Raw genomic sequence first — 7,267 nt, 5'->3', positions numbered from 1 at the left:
ATGGAGGGATGGAGGGATGGACGGATGGAGGGATGGATAGAAGGATGGACGGATGGAGGGATGGATGGAGGGATGGAAGGATGGAGGGATGGAAGGATGGATGGATGGAGAGATAGATGGAGGGATGGATGGATGGATAGAAGGATGGATGGACGGATGGAAGGATGGATGGATGGATGGAGGGAGGGATGGATGGAGGGATGGATGGATAGAAGGATGGATGGAGGGAAGGATGGATGGAGGGATGGATGGATGGATAGAAGGATAGATGGTGGATGGAGGGATGGAAGGATGGATAGATGGATGGAAGGATGGATGGAGGGATGGATGGATGGATAGAAGGATGGATAGAAGGAGGGATGGATGGATGGATAGAAGGATAGATGGGTGGGTGGATGGATGGATGGATATCAGCAGGTGGGGGTAGTACTGGGACGGGGAGTGCGGTCACATCTGGCATCTCTCCAGGAAGGGGTTAATCTTCTAATGGAATTAGTGAGGTTTGAGCGGAGCCGCCTGTCTGGGAGAGGAGACTCCATAATGGGGGGGGTCCCCCCTCCCCCTCCTCTATTACTGTATCTCCCCAGTATGATCTCTGCTGACAGGAGGTCTCACTCTTCTCGCTGCTCTATTATTAGGACTTTCCATTCCACACACAGCTATAACTTCGGGTTAGGGTTCGGGTTAGGGTTAGTTAGGGTTAGAGTTATGGTTGGAATTAGGGTTAGAGTTAGGGTTAGGGTTAGAGTTAGGGTTAGGGTTAGGGTTAGAGTTAGGGTTAGAGTTAGAGTTAGGGTTAGGGTTAGGGTTAGTGTTAGGGTTAGGGTTAGGGTTAGTTTTAGGGTTAGGGTTAGGGTTAGAGTTAGGGTTAGGGTTAGAGTTAGGGTTAGGGTTAGAGTTAGAGTTAGGGTTAGAGTTAGGGTTAGGGTTAGAGTTAGAGTTGGAGTTAGGGTTAGCGTTAGGGTTAAGGTTAGAGTCAGGGTTCGGGTTAGAGTTAGAATTAGGGTTAGAGTTTGGGTTAGGGTTAGAGTTAGTTAGCGTTAGAGTTAGGGTTCGGGTTAGAGTTAGGGTTCGGGTTAGGGTTAGAGTTGGGTTAGAGTTAGTTAGGGTTAGAGTTAGGGTTAGAGTTAGGGTTAGGATTAGAGTTAGGGTTAGAGTTAGGGTTAGAGTTAGGGTTAGGGTTAGGGTTAGTGTTAGAGTTAGGGTTAGGGTTAGAGTTAGAGTTAGGGTTAGAGTTAAAGTTAGAGTTAGGGTTAGCGTTAGAGTTAGGGTTAGGATTAGAGTTAGGGTTAAGGTTAGAGTCAGGGTTAGGGTTCGGGTTAGAGTTAGAGTTAGGGTTAAGGTTAGAGTTAGGGTTCAGGTTAGGGTTAGAGTTGGGGTTAAGCTTAGGGTTAGGGTTCGAGGTATGGTTAGACTTAGGGTTAGAGTTAGGGTTAAGGTTAGAGTTAGGGTTAGAGTTAGGGTTAGAGTTAGGGTTCGGGTTAGGGTTAGAGTTAGGGTTAAGCTTAGGGTTCGAGGTATGGTTAGACTTAGGGTTAGAGTTAGGGTTAAGGTTAGAGTTAGGGTTAGGGTTACAGTTAGAGTTAAGGTTAGAGTTAGGGTTAGTGTTAGAGTTAGGGTTAGAATTAGGGTTAGAGTTAGGGTTAGAGTTAAGGTTAGAGTTAGTGTTAGGGTTAGGGTTAGAATAAGGGTTTGAGTTAGGGTTAGAGTTAGGGTTAGGGTTAGGGTTCGGGTTAGAGTTAGGGTTAGGGTTAGGGTTAGAGTTAAGGTTAGAGTTAGGGTTAGGGTTAGAGTTAGGGTTAGAGTTAAGGTTAGAGTTAGGGTTAGTGTTAGAGTTAGGGTTAGGGTTAGGGTTAGAGTTAGAGTTAGGGTTAGGGTTTGTTTAAATTCCATTTTTTTCCCTTAGAAATGTATTTTTTGCTGTAGAAAGATCTATCCATGCTACAGATCCAAAACTTTTCAGTCAGATTGCGAGGAAGCCCCAGGCACAATATTTTAAATAATTTTTCATTTTTATTGTTTCACTTTAAATATCATTAAAATTGCTGCTCCTTTAGAAATGTTTTTTTTTTCCCATTGATATTTGTTCTTTGGGGCGTTACTCAGCTCCTCACACCCTTTTTTTGGGGGAAAAACTTACATTTAATGGTGTAAAATTAATTCTTTTGATTTTAGAAGTTCGAATTCCCATAGACTTCAATGGAGTTTGAAAGTTGGAGTTCGGTGAACATTTCCGATGTTCGCGGTGTTCTGTGCGAACCGAAACGGAAAATGTTCGGCTCATCACTAATGGATGTAGGGATGGATGGATGTAGGGATGGAGGGAGGATGGAAGTATGGAAGGATGAGTGTGGACTGAGGTAGGGAAGGATGGAGGGATGGATGGATGAATGGATAGAAGGAAGAATGGATGGATGGAGGGATGGAAGGATGGATGGAGGGATGGAAGGATGGATAGAAGGAAGGATGGATGGATGGAGGGATGGAAGGAAGGATGGATGGATGGAAGTATGGATGGATGGATAGAAGGATGCATGGATGGAGGGATGGATAGATTGATGGATGGAGGGATGGATAGAAGGATGCATGGATGGATGGAAGTATGGATGGATGGATGGATGGATGGATAGAATGATGCATGGATGGAGGGATGGATAGATTGATGGATGGAGGGATGGATAGAAGGATGGATAGAAGGATGGATGGATGGATAGAAGAAAGGATGGATGGATGGAGGGATGGATAGAAGGAAGAATGGATGGATAGAAGGATGGATGGATTGAGAGATGGAAGGATGGATAGAAGGATGGATGGAGGGATAGATGGAGGGATGGAAGGATGGATAGAAGGAAGGTTGGATGGAGGGATGGAAGGAAGGATGGATGGATAGAAAGATGGATGGATGGATGGATGGATGGATGGAAGGATGGATGGATGGATGGAGGGAAGGATGGATGGATGGAGGGATGGAGGGATGGATGGATGGATGGGGGGATGGATAGAAGGATTGATGGATGGATGAATAGAAGGATGGATGGATAGAAGAAAGGATGGATGGAGGGATGGATTGATGGATAGAAGGAAGGATGGATGGATAGATGGAGAGATGGAAGGATGGATAAAAGGAAGGATGGATGAAGGGATGGATGGATGGACGGATGGATGGAGGGATTGATGGAGGGATGGATGGATGGATGGATAGAAGGATGGATGGATGGAGCTATGGGGAAACTGGGAGGGGGATACTGGCTGGGGAAAATGGGAGGGGGATACTGCCTGGGAAAATGGGGGGGGATACTGCCCCGGAGAAAATGGGGGGGGATGCTGCCCTGGGGAAAATGGGGGGGGCGGGATACTTCCCGGGGGGAAATGCTTTACATTGGCAGCAAATAAAATTTTCCTCCCACCTTCTTCTCCTTTTTTTAAAGAAGCCTGCCCTGGGGAAAAGGGGGGTACTGCCCCGGGGAAAATGGGGGGGGGGTACTGCCCCGGGGAAAATGGGGGGGATACTGCCCTGGGGAAAATGGGGGGATACTGCCCTGGGGGAAATGGGGGGATACTGCCCTGGGGAAAATGGGGGGGGGATACTGCCCTGTAGAAAATGGGGGGGGGGGATACTGCGCTATGGAAAATGGGGGGGATACTGCCTGGGGAAAATGGGAGGGGGGATACTGCCTGGGGAAAATGCTTTACATTGCCAGCAAATATCATTTCCCTCCCACCTTCTCTCCGGCAATAAAATGTCATTTGTTGGCGATTTGTATCATTTGTGGGCGATTTGTATCATTGGTTGGTGATTTATATCATTTGTTGGCGATTTGTATCATTTGTTGGGGATTTGTATCATTTGTTGGGGATTTGTATCATTTGTTGCGATTTGTATCATTTGTTGGGGATTTGTATCATTTGTTGGGGATTTGTATCATTTGTTGGGGATTTGTATCATTTGTTGGGGATTTGTATCATTTGTTGCGATTTGTATCATTTGTTGGGGATTTGTATCATTTGTTGAGGATTTGTATCATTTGTTGGTGATTTGTATCATTTGTTGGGGATTTGTATTATTTGTTGGGGATTTGTATCATTTGTTGGGGATTTGTATCATTTGTTGGGGATTTGTATCATTTGTTGCGATTTGTATCATTTGTTGGGGATTTGTATCATTTGTTGGGGATTTGTATCATTTGTTGAGGATTTGTATCATTTGTTGGGGATTTGTATCATTTGTTGGGGATTTGTATAATTTGTTGGGGATTTGTATCATTTGTTGGGGATTTGTATCATTTGTTGGGGATTTGTATCATTTGTTGGCGATTTGTATCATTTGTTGCGATTTGTGTCATTTGTTGGGGATTTGTATCATTTGTTGGGGATTTGTATCATTTGTTGGGGATTTGTATCATTTGTTGCGATTTGTATAATTTGTTGGGGATTTGTATCATTTGTTGGGGATTTGTATCATTTGTTAAGGATTTGAATCATTTGTTGGCGATTTGTATCATTAGTTTGGGATTTGTATCATTTGTGGGCGATTTGTATCATTTGTTGGGGATTTGTATCATTTGTTGGGGATTTGTATCATTTGTTGGGGATTTGTATCATTAGTTGGGGATTTGTATCATTAGTTGGGGATTTGTATCATTTGTTGGGGATTTGTATCATTTGTTGGGGATTTGTGTCATTTGTTGGGGATTTGTATCATTTGTTGGGGATTTGTATCATTTGTTGGGGATTTGTGTCATTTGTTGGGGATTTGTATCATTTGTTGGGGATTTGTGTCATTTGTTTTCTCTGTTACTTTTTCTGTTGTTCATTCTTCAGCAAGAATGAAAAAAAAAATCAAATAGCCCCCCTCCCCCCTCCTCCAAATTTATAGCTGACTATTTGAGTCTGGTGAGGTCCCCCTAAAAATCCATACCAGACCCTTAATCTGAGCATGCAGGCTGGCTGGCCAGAAAAGGGGGGACAAGCATGTGTTCCCCCAAACTATACTGGGTCACATGCCCTGGAGGCGTACCCTGTCTGGGGAGGGGGGATCCCCCTTGCAAAGCAGCTTGTCCGGAAGTAGAGAAGCACAAGGGCCTCTTCCCTACAACCCTGGCCAGTGGTTGAGGGGGTCTGCAGGGGGGGGTGTATCAGAATCTAGAACACCCCTTTAGTATTAGGGGGGCCTCTAGATACTGCCCCCCCATGTGAATAGGTATTGGTTACAAATTATCCTTACTCAGAAAAAAATAAAGACCACCTAGAAATAACGACCCCCAAACCTGGGACAAATCCTTTATAAAACAGGAGAATCCCCCAGAAAATTCCCCCGTTGTAAATCAGACGTTCTGCAAACAGAAGATCCAATGACTCGGCACACGCGGCCAATCCCAACGCTACAACTAGCAGCTCCCCAAGCTGTCATTGGTTATATAAGGGAAGGGGCGGGAAAAGTGATGACATCATTGCCCAAATATGCCCATGGCCATGGTATTGCCCAACAATGGCCATATTTAGGCAATGATGTTCTCCCCCTCCCCCATCTGCTGGGGATTCCAGGTCATGTAAGTGAATCGGCCGGGTGAGGAATGGTTGATATCTTACCTGTCCTGTGGTGGATCTCAGAAGGTAAGTGGCCAAGGCTGCCATGAAGTTGCCTGGAGTGGCATCAATCAATGTGACACACAGGTGATGGGGGGACACTGATCAATGTGACACACAGGTGATGGGGGGACACTGATCAATGTGGCACACAGGTGATGGGGGGGACACTGATCAATGTGGCACACAGGTGATGGGGGGGACACTGATCAATGTGGCACACAGGTGATGGGGGGACAATGATCAATGTGACACACAGGTGATGGAGGGACACTGATCAACGTGACACACAGGTGATGGGGGGGACACTGATCAATGTGGCACACAGGTGATGGGGGGACAATGATCAATGTGGCACACAGGTGATGGGGGGACACTGATCAATGTGACACACAGGTGATGGGGGGCACTGATCAATGTGACACACAGGTGAAGGGGGGGCACTGATCAATGTGACACACAGGTGATGGGGGATGCTTATCAATGTGATACACAGGTGATTGGGGGACACTGATTAATGTGACACACAGGTGATGGGGGGACAGTGATCGATGTGACACACAGGTGATTGGGGGACACTGATTAATGTGACACAGGTGATGGGGGGACACTGATCAATGTGACACACAGGTGATGGGGGGACACTGATCAATGTGACACACAGGGGCCAGGAGGGATACTCATCAGTGTCAGACACAGATGACAGGAGGGCACCGATCAATGTGATACACAGGTGATTGGGGGACACTGATTAATGTGACACAGGAGACAGGTGGGACAATGATCAATGGGACACACAGGTGATGGGGGGATGCTTATCAATGTGACACACAGGTGATGGGGGCTTGGGGGACACTGATTATTGTGAAACACAGGTGATGGGGGGATGCTTATCAATGTGACACACAGGTGATTGGGGGACACTGATTAATGTGACACACAGGAGACAGGTGGGACAATGATCAATGTGACACACATTACAAAACAAATTTATGCAGCGCTAGCATCAGTGTTGTTGTTTAGGGGAAAATATATAACATTCAATTATTCACACTCAAATTTTATACTCTAAAAATAAAGTGCTCAAGTGCTGTGAATTATCAAAATAAGTCCAAATAAACAATAAATGCCAAGTGCATATAAAAGTCCTTAGTTGTGATCCAAAATAAGGTGCTGGTGTGCCAAAATAAATATAAGGTGCTTCAAAGTGATAAGGTGCCCCTCTCGGTTCCCCACTCACCAAATTGCCAATATATAAAGACCTTGTATGATATTGCACAGTAGCCCAGGATCTTTAGGGAACTTTCTCCAATATGACCTCCGATATGTATATGGGTCCGCTTCCGCTTCCACATATACATACATACATACATATCGGAGGTCATATTGGAGAAAGTTCCCTAAAGATCCTGGGCTACTGTGCAATATCATACAAGGTCTTTATATATTGGCAATTTGGTGAGTGGGGAACCGAGAGGGGCACCTTATCACTTTGAAGCACCTTATATTTATTTTGGCACACCAGCACCTTATTTTGGATCACAACTAAGGACTTTTATATGCACTTGGCATTTATTGTTTATTTGGACTTATTTTCATAATTCACAGCACTTGAGCACTTTTAGAGTATAAAATTTGAGTGTGAATAATTGAATGTTATATATTTTCACCTAAACAACAA

This window comes from Pelophylax lessonae, assembly GCF_965119305.1.
Source record: "Pelophylax lessonae genome assembly, chromosome: 1".
Taxonomy (NCBI): domain Eukaryota; kingdom Metazoa; phylum Chordata; class Amphibia; order Anura; family Ranidae; genus Pelophylax; species Pelophylax lessonae.
This window is presented reverse-complemented; position numbering follows the sequence as displayed.